Genomic DNA, 16,335 nt, shown 5'->3' with positions numbered 1-16,335 from the left:
ATAAAGTATATATATTCTTGATCAGCGTCACTAGACAAGTTGATCTAGTCATGTTCGTCTGTCTGTCCGTTTCTACGCAACTAGTCTCTGTTTTGAAGCTATCAGTCTTAATTTTCCCAAAAGTTTTCTTTCTATTGCAGGTAGTATATAAGTCGAAATCAGCCGGATTGGACAACTATATCTTATAGCTCCCATAGGACCTATCGGGGAAAAATTAAAAAAAGATTATATCTTCGGTATTTAAAAAAAAAACCTTCTAAGCTTGGAAATAACATTTTTTAATTAGTTCGAATTAAATTTTATTAAAATCGGACGACTGTATCATATAGCTGCCATTTGAACAAATAAAATAATGAAAATAAGTCAAAAATTATTAAAAAATTTGAAATAAAATTTTTTAATTAGTTTGAGCTTCGATGTAAATTTTATCAAAATCGGAAGACTATATTATAAAGCTAAAATAGGAACGATCGGAAAATGGTTGGGAAAAACAAATTAAAGCTTTGGGGCTTTTTTACTTATAATTTTTTATAATTTTAAGAATTTGGAATTCAATTTAATAAAAGTTGGACTATCTTAACATATAGATGTCAAAAAATGGTCTTAAAAAAGAATGACAAAAATATTGTTTAATATCACTGAAGTCAGCAAAAAATATGACATGGTGTTACCAAAGACATTCGAATATGAAGATAAATAACGTCATACGGTTTTTTTGCACACGATTTTTTGGTGCTGGCTCCAGGCACTCTTGCTCAAAAGCCAGAGAGAGAGCGCTCTAGAGCCAGCCGCTCTCATGCACACATACAGCTACAGAACACGATTGGATGTGTGCACATGTATTCTCGCGCATTGTTGTTGTTCATATTTCGCTGCAGCCCGCTTATTGAGCAGGTTTATTATTTTTGTATTTATTTAATTTCATATTTTGATTTTAGAATAAGTAAAATTATAATATTAACATTTATGTATGTATTTAATCTATATTAACTATTTAAATTATTTATGAAAAGGAGAATCAAAATGGGGTAACAAAAGACATTATTAAATCAAAATTAAATGGCATAACATCATATAACAAAAAGTTATTTTAATTTGAAATACTGAAAATTTAAATTGTAAAATTGTTCAACTTTACTAAATATTTTAAATAGTTAATATATAAATATTATTTTTAATATCTAAAACAGTTATAATATTAATTTAGTTATAATATAAATATTAAAAAATAGTAATATATTAAATATACGTACTACTAAATACTTTAAATAATTAGAATAGTTAAATTATTAAATATGCTTTTAAATATATTACATAATTAAGATATACTACCTAAATATAAACAATTTTAATGGCACAAAATCATTCAACCATATTTTATTTTCAAAGAAAAACAAAACTGGGTTGTTCCCATAAACTGTACATATGTACATAAATTGTAAATATGTATGTATATTATCCATTTTTGGAATTTCGTTTAAAATAAAATTTGGTTAAATGATTTTGTGCCTTTTAAATTTGATTTGAAAATCGCGCCCTTTTGGTCGGAAAGAAAAGCATGCCAATTTTTCTTTCTTTTTTGTTTCACCTTTGGGTTTCCCTTCTTGCGTTTGCTTAAAGCCTAAAAGTACGAGTATATAGAGCTCCCCGATTCCTACGATTTTTAAAGATTTTGACCATTTAAACGTTATCCCGTCAATTTAAAGTTGATTCGCTGCAACAGTGTCATTTAAAAATAAAAGTGCTTATATTAATTGTGCAAAATAAAGTAAGAAACGAAAAAAATGCAATTGTTAATTTAACGTGGTGCTGGTGCTGCTGCATATTGGCACAGGTTTGAGAAGCAAAAGAAACATAAGTTTTAATGGCTATGGACGAGAAAAAAAGAGCACAGATCAGTGGCAACAGGTGCAGCCTGTCCCACTGCCAGAAATCTAGCCGCGATTTCTTCCACCTTAAATTGTTTATGTTTTCCAGAAATCCAGCAATCCTAATTAAATGGGCGGAAATGTGCCAATTTTCTGAAGACTTTGTGGCGACCACTTCACTGTTTTTATGCCAAGATCATTTCTTCCCAGATGATATTGGGGTAAAATATCTAAGGAAAGGATTAGTTCCCGATCGCAACCTAATTAAAGATTGCAGTTCCGATAATGATGATATTGATTTTAATGTACTTACATCGCCCACACGAAAAAGACCTCGCTCACAATCCCCGGCTGAAGTTTGTCGTCAGTGCCAGTGACTTTCAAACATTAAAAGAGTTTCAAAAAAAATATTTAACTTATAAAAAATTGTCTGATGAAAGACAAGCACGGATTAAGACGTTTATAAAAGAAAATTTGAATTTAAAACGAAAGGTTATCAGGTTGAAAGCCAAGTCTGACAATTAAAGCCGGGAGACAACAAATGTCTGTACTCAGCCCTTAAAGATACTATTAAGGAGATAACTGAAAATGCATACTGACTTGTGATGAAGTTGTAATAAAGAAAAACTTAACTTATAACATGTCTGTTGATATAATTGATGGCTTAGAGCATTTACATGAACGCTCAAATAATACGGGGCATTTTAAACAAATGGAAATTTATATTAAATTATTTCGTACTCAAAACAAACATAAAAGGGGAATGCTTAAAAAGCCTTATTTGTTGAAACATTAATATATCTGAAAATAATGGGTTTAAAGTAAGGGGTGTAGTGTATGATCAAGGTGGTAACAACAGAAAATGTAAATCATTACTTGAAGTCACTAATGAAAAAGCTTATTTTCGCTTCAATAATAAAAAATATACATAAATAAATATATATAAAATAAATACATATGTACCAAAAATAATATAAGCAATTAAAAATTGAAAAAAAAAAATCAAAAAGCGATAGTTCGAAAACTAGCTTTAATGGGGAACATGGAAATGTTTTAATGTGTCAAATTAAAGCATTTCAAGTCGGCTTCAAGGTTATATAAAATATATGACCCCATTACAATTGTAATGGCCTCTCCGTGGTGTTCCCTGATTACATAAAATTATATTAGATAATATTAAATATGAATATACATACATAGATGTAAGCGGTAGCAAATTCGAGCCGCGATTTTAACTAATTTGTATTCGGCAAACTTTCAATAAAAGTGAAATAATAATAACCGTCACAAACCCGCACCCCCTTTTTATTGCTTTGAATAAATTCGTTTTATAGTTCAAAGTTGATTTCGGGCCGAAAATCGTTTCGTCAATTAAGTACGCAAGCATACGCACTTGCTTACTAGCTGTGTTTACACACACAAGCATGTGCACTCACTTTTTTGATTTTTACGCTCTCAACATTGTGCGAGCGGAGAGAGCGAGATGTAGACCATAACGAACGTATGGTCGTTACTCATCTTAGACATTATATTGGTCTTTGGTGTTACTAAAGTTGATTATTTCTTAAAACTGCAAGGGTATACAAACTTCAGCTTGCCGAATTTTACTTTGTTTGTTTTGTGTAAAATCAAAGTTTTCAAAAAAATATCTAATAACAATAAAAACATAAAATCACTTTAAATCAAAGCGTAATGAGTATAGAAAGACCTTTTTTCGAAATATTTTAATGAATATGGTGAGTGCTTTCCATATATCACGGATAACATTCAAGTGTTCAATAAATACGAAGGGGGTCGAATGTGGCAAATTATTTTTCAACATAATCTCCTTTTAGCTCCATACACTTGACCCAGCGATGCTCCAACTTCTTTAGCCCGCAATACGTTTTCTCAAGGTCTGTAAAATAGGACCCTTTGGCTGCGACGCAAAGCGACTCTTTAGGGCGCCACCTATCGGCTATATCAGTAGATGTTATGTGGGCGGCAGACAGATTTAAGCGTTTTAACAGTTTGTGGGCGTGGCACATTTTTTAAAGTCAGTCCATAGGTATTTTTGAGAAAAACTAGCTTTTTCAAGTTCTCAGAGTTCATACGGACAGCCGAACAGACAGACAGAGGGACATGGATAGATCGACTTGGCTAGTGATCCTGATCAAGAATATTTATTCTTTATGGGGTCGGACACGCTTCCTTCTACGTGTTACATACTTTTCGACAAGTCTAGTACACCCTTTTACTCTAGAGTAACGGGTATAAAAACGGTGGCCATCACGTTTCCGGCCGATGGGACAGTCTTCGTCTTTTTCTGAGCAGGTTCGCCGAATGAAATCCACTGTTTCGACTGTTTCCTGGTCTCTGGTGTGTACCAGTGGATCCATGTTTTGTCGACGGTCACAAAATGATGGAGAAACTCCTTTGGATTGCGCTTAAACAGCGTCAAACACTGCTCTGAAGTGGTCTCATGGTTACGTTTGTTGTCCGAAGTCAGCAAACGCGAGACTCATCGCGACGTCAGCTTTCTCATGGTCTTTTGACATGCCTACTATTTCAGCTATCCCGCGTATCTTCAATCGGCGGTCTGCCAATACGGAATCATGGTAGCCGTTTGTAACTCGTTAATCAAATTTTTTACGGTCGCCATCGAAGGAGAAGAGTCACCGTACACAGCGTTGATTTCACTGCGCTATTTCGCTTCCAAAAACCAGAATCGAATCACAGACCGATATTGCTCATTCTCCAATCGGACAAATCCGATTCCACACGCAGTCAAAACAAAACTACAGTCCGATTCGGCTGAAATTTCGATAGTAGCCGTCTTCGAGAATGTACTACACGATAGTAAATTTCTCTTGCGATAGTGAAGCCTTCGGGCGGTGAAGCTAAGTACTTATCGTACAGTCCTCGTAGATTAAAGCATTGCTGTTCAAGGATCCCAATATATTTATATATATATATTTTTTAAGCTTTTAATTGAAACATTGGCTGAACTCCGTGGATTGCTTGAGCGACTAGACCCCTGGTGTACTGGCAGTTGACACCAGCCGTTAGCCAAATGCGAGATTGAGCCCTTACTGCAGCAGACCGCATGAAATTATATACCAACACAACGAAAGAGCTCTCACGGACAATGCGCATTACCAAGATCGAAAATCCACATCGAAAATCTAAACCAAAAATATTTGCCGTACATTTGGTTGTATGGCCGTAAAGTTTATCAAAAGCCGCGAGAGTGAATTGGACGGAAGAATTATAGGATGTCGTTCATAATACCGCGAACTGTCGGAGGCTGTTACGCGGCCGCAAGCCCTGATTAGCCCTTTCTGGTCTAGAAAGGGGTTCAGGGAGAGAATTAAACTTATCGCGGCCACAGGACTCTTCTGACTCAGGCAGCGGTATTGTTCAGGAAAATACTTGCGCTGAATACAAATTTTCATGAGCAATTCTGCGGTGGCAATATCCTAGGCCTCTAGAAGGACCCCGGACAGCGGTAATTGCTTACCGATCGCTCGTCGACCGTCATCTGTAGAGGACCGGATGGTTTTCCTTCTTACAAATGTCCCATCCTTTAAGCTTGGAAGCTACCCTTGTCTAGTAAGAATTTATTCTTCGAGGCGCGCGGTGGGGCGGTTGTCCAACCTGAAGACCGTATATCGGAAAGCGCTTAGGAAGATTGGGGGGCACATGTACACTTTGAGGCAATCCCAATTTTCGGGTTGAATATCGGTCATTTCTAACCTCGTTAAGCACCCTTGGATGATGCGTTGAAGTTCACGGACAGCTGACTCTGATTCCTGATTATCGGACTGCACATTGAAAAGTATTTTTAATTGGCTATTTACAAATAACCGCTTGATTTCAAAACGCTCAGTTAGGTTAGGCCAGGCTGAGCGTAAGCCATCGTTAGTAAGGGGGGAGTATGAAAATATAGTGTGTCACTGGTTTTTGCGTTCAGGTGAAAGAGTTTTTCGACTGGCGTCAACCTTATTTATATAAATAGCCGTAAACAGATCCCTAAACGTCGTCCACCGCAGACAATCTCCGGTGAAAACCTCGGTATCGCACGGAGGCAGAGGGTAGGGACAGCTTGAACTTGGGGAGCGTGGGCTATCTACTTCTTCGCGGCGGATGTTAAGCATCAATAGAGTAGGAGGAACCGGCGAAGGAGTGTTTGTCCTGGATTCAAATTCACTCAGTCGGTCTAAGACCTCAATAAATTTATTTAGAGCAACTTGGGAAGTTGTTAATGCCATTTTGCCGGTTGCGCGTGTGACTCCTTTTCGGGCCGACGTGTTCCTGTGTGGGTGATATCCAATAATATGGACTAACATCGGTGAAGCAAGCGTCAATTTGTCACCAGTGGAAAGGACTAAGGTTTTCTGTATATGTAGATTGTGGTTTGGTATATTTTGGCCGGAGTTTGGCATTTTATTATTTTACTGCTGCTATTACTTTGCCTGGGAAGGAATTTAAAGGGGAAAATACCAAATATGTATTTTTATGTAGTATATTCCCCTACGGAGGAATTGTATATTTTGCCTTAATTTAAACCAATAAAAGTTAGGAAAAAATATAATAAATATATAATAATATAAAAAAATAAGCTATATAACGGAGGATTTAATAATCAGGTGCAGGAAAAAGATACGAAAAAAAATTTTAGTTTTCAAGACGAGGTAAAATATTTAAGGAGTAGGTTTTTTACAAAAATTCTGCCTTTTCAATAAATACGAATGAGTTAAGAAAAGTATGGTATCATTCAAACGGCATTTAAATTACTTTTTCATTGATACCAAAAGTTAAACGAAGCAAGTTCAAGTTTCGATTTTATTTTACTTTTGTTTTCTGAAAACACATTTGACCACCCTTGTATATAATAGGTATGCTTAAGTATGTGGATATATAATATATATGGATGTATTGATGTTGATGTACGAGTATGTTTGTATGTATATTTATAACTCGTATGGATGTTGATGTATGATGTATTTATGTATGAATGTATATTTATAATATGTATGGCTATTGATGTAGGTATGTATTTATAATTATACACGTTATTTGTAGAGTAAAGGGTATACTAGGTTCGTCGGGTAGTATGTAACATGTAAAAGAAGCCGTTTCCGTCCACATAAAGTCTATATATTCTTGATGAGGATCACTAGCCGAGTCGATCTAGCCATGACCGTCTGTCCGTCCGTCCGTATGAACGCTGAGATTTCGGAAACTATAAGAGGTAGGACAGGCATACTTCTCATGCAGATTCTTGAGGTTCCTGCTTAGCGCAAGTTTGTTTCGGCGTGCCAGGGTGCCACGCCCACTCTAACGCCCACAATCTGCGAAAATCAAAATTTTATCTAAAATGTGTTTGTCTCACAAATAGCTATCTACTGACCTAAAAAATTTTACCACGCCCACTCTAACGCCCACAAACAAGTTAAACGCTTAAATCTGCCTGCCGCCCATTATATGTTAATATACTGGAAATGCCGGTAGGTGGCTCCCTAAAATATCGCTTTGCTGCCTATATATCTACATTTCCCTTTCGTTCCATAAGCTGAGTAACAGTTATCTAATAGTCGAGGCACTCGACTATAGCGTTCTTCCGGGTGTATGTGTCTATGTACGGCCAAATGCAATAAAAAGGAGTCGGGAAATAGGCTATAAAGCCGCACGTAGCAAAAGACAAGCGAAGAAAAAGTTGCGATTTATTATTGCCGTTGTCGGATTTAATCAGACTTGGACTTTAGACAAATCGCACTGAAAGTCAAACGAATTATATTTTCGAGTGGCAATTAATACAATAAAAAGCTTTTCTTATCTTGTTTCCAGATCCGGTTCGAAGGACCAAGTGTTCGTCGGGGGGTTGCGGGTCTTAAACTCGGCGGAATTCTGGGTTCAAGTACAAGAACCGAGCTGAACTAAGCCTAAACAGAGTCCCGCGCTCCAATGCGCATTGGGGACTCCACGGAGGGGAGACGGGTAAGAGCAGGAGAGAGGAAGTGTGAAAGCCGATTCGCAGGACAGTGGGTCTGAACATACACAATTTGGCAAGTGGTTCTGACCACCCTCTTTAATGGCTTCAATGATTTTGTTCCCTTGTTCACAAACTTTTCAAATCAATAATTTAAAAAAAAAAATCAACTCTTTCTTTCAGGAATATAAAAATGATTTACAACAAACTTATTTTTAAATTTTGTCAAGCAAAGCAACGTGAGCTAGTCAGCGAAATGTCTCGTGCAGAAGAACACAGTCTCCGTAGAACACAGAATAGTACATACATCATAAGAATTTCACGTTAGTTACGTAAGCGAAGACTTAGAATAATGAAATCAGTTTTTTTTATTCAGAACTCAGACGTTCAGAACTCAGACGTGGTAGTTCCAGACACTAGCAGCTGAAGGTTGCAAACTGATTTAGACGATTATAAAAACATAAAGTTTTATATAGAGTCTTTTTTGTTTTTTAAAACACCATAGAGATTCTGTTTTTTTTTTTTTAACAACGAAAGGCCTAGTGAGCGTTTCCGCTAATACATAAAAAGGGTGTGTTTTTATATAAACTAAAAATAAATATAAAATTTTTAGTTTATGAGGCGTATTTGAGGCCAACATCAGACAAATAAAAATAATAATTAGTGAAAGGTGTCTACGAATTAACACACGTGAAAATAATTTAAAAAAATACACAATTGAACCAAAAATTTAAAAAAAATCCAATAATTTGGATTATTATAAAAAAGTGCTTACAAATGCCAAAAGCCAAAAAGCTAAGCCAAAAATTAATTGCCTACAATGCTGAAAAGCCATTAAAAACTAAAAAAAAACTGAAATAAAAAAAAAAATATTTCAACTCAACAACAAAAATAAATAATTACAACGATAATATCAACTCTTAAAAAGAAGAAAAGAAGACCAGCAAAACCAGCAAGACGACTTCAGCAGCAAGCAAGCCCAGCAGGACGACTTCAAGCAACAAGCAACCAACCGACATCAAGCATTGCCCACACCATCGACTTCTACAGCGGAATAACAGCGTCCAGTAAAAGTTCAGATAAGTTATACTAAATCATATTGCTTTTTTTAAGATAGGTCCAGTTGAGCAGGAGTACTTTACATAAAAAAATTGTGATGCGATGATGATGGTACTAACAAAACTGAAGATACAGTTTAAAAAGGATTCAAGTAGGGCAGCAGGAAGCAGTGATCAAAGAGTTGCAAAAATAGGCGAAATAAAAACACGTTGCGAGGGCTGCTAGGTTGAAGGAAGACTTTAATGCAAATGCTGGGCATTTAATAAATTATTTTAATTAATTCTATAATAATTTAACTTGCGATCTCTATTTCCTTGAGCTGAGAAAAAATAAAGCTGTTTTTGGAACTCATTCATCCAAGAGAGGACCTAACCACTGCTCTTAAATTTAATTATCTCAAATCAGCGTTAAAAGGAGAAGACAAGAACGGTGTTTCCCATTTACTGCTAGGCACTGGGGATAACAATGAAGCTGCCAACCACGCGGTATAAGAACATAAAACAAATTTTCTCTGTCATATAAATAGGCTTATGGACTACCCAATTTTAATTTGAAATCCAATAAGCAAATTAAAACATTTATTGGCACAATTCAATTTATATCATAAAATTAAAGGCACAATCAATTGAACATGAGGATGCAGTTTTGGCCCAAATAATAGTTCGGCAATTTAACAAGGATTCTCTAAAGTTAAATGAGAGCTATGTAAAAAAGACAAAAGAAATTTCGGCACTTCCTGAAGTCATGGAGTTCTTAGAGCAAAGACTTAGCTCCAATTCCTCATTTTCACAGGAGAATAAACCTTTGAGAAAATACTTTTAAAATTAAACTCTTGCTGTAAATTATCAATCCATAAGATAACACAGTGTTATAATATAAGGGTATGAAAACAGCAGAAAGAAATGACGAAGTAAAAAAAGACTTATTTGTTTTAAGTGTCGAAGCATTCAAACAATAAAAAGTGCACTCATTTAATTTTTTGCTCTAATTGCAAGAAACCGCACCACACGCAATAAGGAAAAAATGAATACGTGGAGGCTTTGAAAAACTCAGAGTGCTGCTTGACATTAAATCTCAGAGTACAAATACTTAAGCTATCAAAAATAAAGAATTATACTGAAATTAATGGAGTTTCCTAGATCAAAAAATGCATATCAAAGCATAAAATCAAACTAAATATTAAAAATAATAAGTAGTGGAATTAGTAGCAATTGTCCGTTGCCAATGCACTCATTAAATATTGATAAAACGAGGTGGCAAAACCGTTAGCCGATCCCGAGTTTAACAAGCCAGGTCTAAATTATAGGAGCCGATTTTTATGCTAAAATTCTTCACAAAGAAGTAATAAAGATAAGCGGTCTTCTTGGTCAAAACACAGACTTTGGTTCGATTGTGTCTGGATGCACCAAAACAAAATGAAGTAACACGGTAGTTGCGACCACGATAAAGTGCAAGGACTTCGAAAGATTTCGCGAGTTTAAGGACGAAAGTAAAAAGTCCCAAATATGTGAAGAAAATTTCACGAGAACAACACACATGGACTCTGCAGGACGATATAAGGAAGAGCAAACATTAGGGGAATCTAAACTAATACAAAATCAAAACCTAAAACAACACTATAGGGCATATGGTTGAGACAAACTTCGAAGGTAAATATTGTTTGCCACATCAAGCCGGAATTAGAGATACGAGATTTCCCACAAAATTAAGGGCTGTTTTCGATGCAACGGCAAAAAGAGAAAAAAACAAATGTCTAATTGGTATTTTCGACATCATTTTAAAATGGGGCAGATGTAGTTTCAGCGGACATTGAAAAAATTGACCGTCAAATAAATATAGCAGAAAGTGATCAAAAATTTTTAAACGTCTTGTGGAGAGATGCTCTGAAAAAAATCCTAGTCTATAAATTAACTACAGTTACCTATGGTACTGCTTCGGCTTTGTATTTAGCTAAAAGAGTGCTAGCGGATATGGGACAAAAATTTAAAGATCCACTAATCAGTGGAACAATATAAAATGATTTCTATATGGATGATTTAATGGCAGGATCAGACAGCATTAAAAAATCTAAAGAAATCCTTAAAAAGTTTCATTGGGACAAGAAAAAGTAAGGATGAATTTGAGGAAAAGGATTTCAAATCATCAAGAAATTATTAAATGAATAATTTAAACAAGTGATTGTTGTATAAAGAAAATTTAAAATTTTTAGGAATTTGAGATGGTTAAAGCAACATGTACATTTTTCAGTTCAGCTTCCCGGTTTTGCAGATGTTTCTGAAAAAGCGTACGCCCCAGTTGTATATGCAAAGGTAAAGCAAATCCTAAGAAAAACTAAAAGACTATTCCTAAGTTATAGCCCAACTTTTAAGCAAAAATTATGCAAAGAACAAAGCAATCCATTTCTAACATTGCAGAAAGTTTTGCTTGGAGTGATTCCACCAATACATTAGCTTGGATACGTAATGGGAGCTGCAAAGATAAATTTAATAGACGTAGAACTGATATAAAAAAAAAACAAAAAAAAATTAATGCGGATTGTAGCTTTGGTACTAAGATTTATTGGTATTAAAATTAAAAAGGCTTTATATCCAACTTTTCTGACAGTTCAACGTTAATTTATGTCAGAAATAGTTTGCTTCAGAGACGGTAAAGAAATCGAATCCAAGAGTTAATAAAAAGGGTTGCACCCATTCTTAGACACAGATGGAGTTCTTAGATTCTGTAGAAGGCTGCAAAATGGCAATATGCGATTTGATACCAATCACCCAATAATATTAGATAAGTGCCACCTATCTGGTTTAATAATTAAAAAGGCCCGCGCGAGACCTTACATGGTGGAATTGACCTAATGAGGAACCAAATACAAAGGGTATAGAGTTAAATAACTCCGCTTACCACGTACGCGACGAAACCCAGGCAGCACTTCGGTTGGAAGCTGCCCTTGGAGAACAAGTGAGTAAACAGTAATGGTTTCCAGAGGCCCTTTAAAAAGCCACAAACGCTGGCAGCAGACAATCAGTTGATCATGAGGAGTCAAACAAGCAAGATCAGATATCAAAGTGAACAGTTAAAGAACCAAGTCGGAAGCAGCACCTAAAAAGGAGCAAGATCGCTACGTCGAGATGTTCGGGATTGGGAAACTAGGAATCTCCGAGTTGAGGCATAGGTTGCTGAGGTCCGAAGGGCATCACACGGCTGGGTCAAGGCGATCTGTTTATTCCTGTTACGCTTGGAGAATTTGTCAGAGTTGAAGTAGTGAGGGCTGGCAACGAGAAATCGCGAGCGGGGGTAAGCCTGTCTGAACTCAGTGTTCCCCGCCCAAGCACTTCTTTAGCCTATCCCGGCGTAAGTCACATACGTCCAGTGGAATTTATCAGCCAGAAGGGAAAGTCTACGGTTCCGACTCGTGAAGTCCCGGAGCGGCGTGTCCGAAGCCTCACCCCGTCCAGCCACGCAGCCAGGAGCAGTTCTAAGGACATCGCCATCAGCAAGCAAGCACATCGCTTTAGGCTCGCAAGACAAATCGAGCCACGCACGAACGTCACGGGCGGTAAGCGAAAGGGTGAGGCTAGGGTGGAACGTTCGTTTACACTAGGCGTAAAAGCGAAGTGAAACGCGAGGCAGCTTCCTGCCGTTTACCGTGACTGTTTGCTCGATCTGAGCTGAAACTCCAGTGGGACCTTCCGGGACAGAGTAACGGACATGCGGTCGTGTGCCAAAAGGAGTGTTTCTGGAAAGCGCAGCATTCTGTTCACCCTAGTCTGAGAACGGTGACGCTTCCCTAAGCCCGCACGTGCGATCCTTTAGCGAGTCTTAGTCGTTGCCAAGCAGTGGGTGAGTCAACGCGTCAGGGACAAACAGCGAGCAAGGATCTTCAGGGAGCTACAGGACGGGAGCCCCAAGTCAACGACGCGAGAGGACATAGAGGCAACCAGAACCAATATAAAGGCTATCCAAGTTACCAAGCCGTCTGTAATTTTACCCGCAATAAACCCACTTCGAACCCGTGAATTCTGTGTTTCACGTTTATATAAATTTGGTGGGACGAATATAGTAGCGAGAAAAACGTAAAAAATCCGTTTGTTGCAATATAAATTGAAAAAAGGAGTTCCAAACATAGAAAAAGAGCAGGTGTTGCTCTTAAAAGATGAATTTGTCACCCAGCCAGATGGCCAATAGGAAAAGTAAAGGAGGATCACAAGGGTAAAGATGATAAAGTTTGAGTTGTAAAAGTTAAGATCCAAGACACTTAATTTACAAGGCCAATAAAAAATATGGCTCTTTTCATTGGTGTAAAACAAGCAAAAGGCAGTTAAAAACAATAAAGAGTATCACCAAAATTTTTTAAATTAATCAAATTGCTTACATTCTTTTATCAAATCTCACAAGGAGCAGCAATACAAGGCGAGAATAAATCATAAATCATTAAGCATTCAAAATATAAAATTGATGACTGCCATATACTAGTGTTTAGATCTTCTGAGGGGTGTAACAAAGATGATTTACTATAATATGGATGACCATTTTCACATAATTATATGAAAAAGGTGAAGGGGTGCAGGCAGCGATCATTGATCTATTAATTGATATTGGCATTAATTGACATGAGGAAAATCATTTACAAAATGGGAACAGTAAGTCAAGGTAGTCTTTCCGAAACATTAGTTCTTCTTCTGTTTAGTAGACATTAATTTAAGCTGTTTAGAATTATTCCTTTACAAAAACAGAATAAAGACAGAATCATTATTGTTTATATTACTTCAGAATGTTTAATTTATAATTTTAAAATCGATTCTTATCATATAATGTCGGATTTATCTTTAAGTCAGTGTCAAAGATGGCAGAAAAATAAGACAATTTTCCATGGAAGTTGGTTTGGAAGTCTTTGAATGACAATTCTTGTGAAGTACAACCAATTCAGCCAAATAGAGTTTCAAACTGTACGATATACGTATTCGTATATACGAAAAAAAAATAGATTCTTTTTCTTATTGGACAGAGCTAGAAAAGAAAAGTAGTTGGCTGTTTAAGGTTTCTTTTAATTCCAAGATAAGAGTACGAATCCACAAATTCAGGTACTTACTTTTGCCAGCGCAAGGAATTCTTAGTATTGAGTCAGATTGTACTGCTGGATAGGATTTTGATTGCCCATCATAATATTCAATCTGAAAGTAAAAAAATATTATCATCATCGTATGTAGGAGATAGTTAAGTCCCAAAAGGTTGTTTGGGATCCACTAATTTTCATAAATTTAAGATTTTACGCCCTCTGATTATGTCAATATGTAAATCTATCTAGAGCCGTAAATAATTATATGTAACTTAAAACCTACAGGGGTGCAGCCACTTGAGCCTGACCATAAATACAGTTCTCACACTGCACTAAGGTCCAGAACCCGTTTTTTTGGCATAAAGTCGAAAAATTGAGCTACAGGGTTCAAACTTTGCAGAATTTATTTTTATGGCATTAAAAATTTCTATACAAAAAATTGGGTCAGTGCGATCACGCCCACGCCTGCCGCCCCTGCAAACTGATGTAGCAAGCAGACACTCACACATACATACGTATTCATATCCCTAAGCATCTGTCATACTTACATTCTACATTAAGTTAGGTCACACTTTTATTACACACAAGATATAAACGTCCCTGTTACTCTTAAGAAACATTATGTTTGTCTCATTCCCTCATACTGTATACCCTGAACTCTTGTGAAATACGAAGCCTGTACAAATCTGTGCAATAAAGATCACTTTTGCTGCGACCGCCTAATAGAGAACATCTAGAAAGTGCCATCTACAATTTCAGAAGTGGAATTACCGTGAAAAAAAAAAATTTTTTTTCTTTTTCTTTTCCTTAACGTTTACGAGCAAAAGTTATTAAGTGAGTTATTTAAAATAGTTCGTAATGATAGACACCATAGCTGTGGACGGCTACACAGCATCAGAACTTCGACGTTGGCTGGAAAAACTTGGGTTGCCGAAAAGCGGCACCAAGGCAACACTAGCGGCGCGGTTGAATGGTGTGCCTCCCGAGGCTCGAGGAGAATGTCCAGTAAACGGACCCTAAGGAGATGACCGACATTGAAGCTGGGCCCGAGGAAAGGCCAAATACTGCTGCAAATAGCGGAGCCGATCAGGACTATGTTGGGGCTACGTCGCTGGGTGTCCAAAACAACGACGAAGCTGCCAACAACAGCATGTGCGTTCCAGAAATTTCCATGCAATTGGAATCTCTGAAGCGTCAATTAGAAGCGGTCCAATTGGAAAGTGAGTTTCTCAAGTTGGAAGTTTCCCGCTGTCAGCCATTGAATAATGTGACCGCACCTCCGACGAGCAACTTGCCAGAAGTCGAGAACAATGTGTCCACACCAAATCAAAACAATGTCACCCTCTCGGATTTGGGAGATGTTGTTGCAAAGGCCGCCAGTCCTAATAAAGCCATTTTTAACAACAACTCTTTGCTGACCACGGTTAAGGAAATGCTTCCACCTTTTGACGGTGCTGCTAACAGCAAAGTTCCAGTTAACACTTGGATCGCACAGCTCAACGCGATCATAAAAATGTACAAGCTAAGTGAAGACATAACTCGCATGCTGGTTATGTCAAAGTTGAAAGACCGTGCCCAAATTTGGTTGCACTCTTCTGAGAACTTTCTGTCCTTGCCAGCCCAGGAACTATTATCTCAACTCGCAGAGGCTTTTCAGTCAAAAGAGAGCAAGATAACGTCCAGACGCAAGTTCCAGGAGCGAAAGTGGCATCCAGATGAAGACTTTGCTGCGTACTTTAATGACAAGACCATGTTGGCTGCACACATCCGTATAGACGACGAGGAATTAATCGACAGTATCATTGAAGGAATACCGGATACTCGTCTACGACAACAGGCACACATGCACTGTTTTAATTCGTCTGCCCAACTGCTGTCGGCATTCTCCAAAGTAACTTTGCGAAAACCAACTCTCGCATTTGGACGCCACAAAGTTGTTTCCGGAAACCCGCCCGGACCCGCTGTAAGATGCTACAACTGTAACTCCGTGGGTCACTTCGCGGCCGACTGCCGCAAGTCCAAGCGCGCATACGGCGCTTGCTACGGCTGTGGAAGTTTGGAGCACCTCGTATCGCATTGCAACGAGAAGAAGAACGCAACCAAAAACGAATATGTGAGACCGTTTAAAATTTACTTTAATTCACACCCTAATCAGTGCCTATTTGCAGAATGCCTAATCGATTCTGGGAGTCCAGTTAGTTTTACGAAGTTATCCTGCGTTGAAAACATTCTAAGTAGTAATATCATTAACGTTAATGAAAACAACTTTTCACATTACTTTGGCTTGAATCACAGTCCTTTAGATATATATGGTAAGATATCATGTTTTGTTATTATGAATAAAGTGAAATTTAATTTTGAATTACTAATTGTGGCAAACAAATCGA

At 37.2% G+C, this 16,335-nt stretch overlaps 1 pseudogene; it reads right to left on the bottom strand.

Moving 5' to 3' along the window:
* Positions 1–2,635: 2,635 nt before the first annotated feature.
* Positions 2,636–4,392, bottom strand: LOC127011777 (uncharacterized; annotated as a pseudogene).
* Between the last annotated feature and the right edge of the window lie 11,943 nt (positions 4,393–16,335).

The sequence above is a fragment of the Drosophila biarmipes genome, unplaced genomic scaffold (genome assembly GCF_025231255.1).
Source record: "Drosophila biarmipes strain raj3 unplaced genomic scaffold, RU_DBia_V1.1 ptg000008l, whole genome shotgun sequence".
Taxonomy (NCBI): domain Eukaryota; kingdom Metazoa; phylum Arthropoda; class Insecta; order Diptera; family Drosophilidae; genus Drosophila; species Drosophila biarmipes.
Note: the sequence above shows the minus strand (reverse complement) of the source record. Positions and strands in the feature narration are given on the sequence as shown.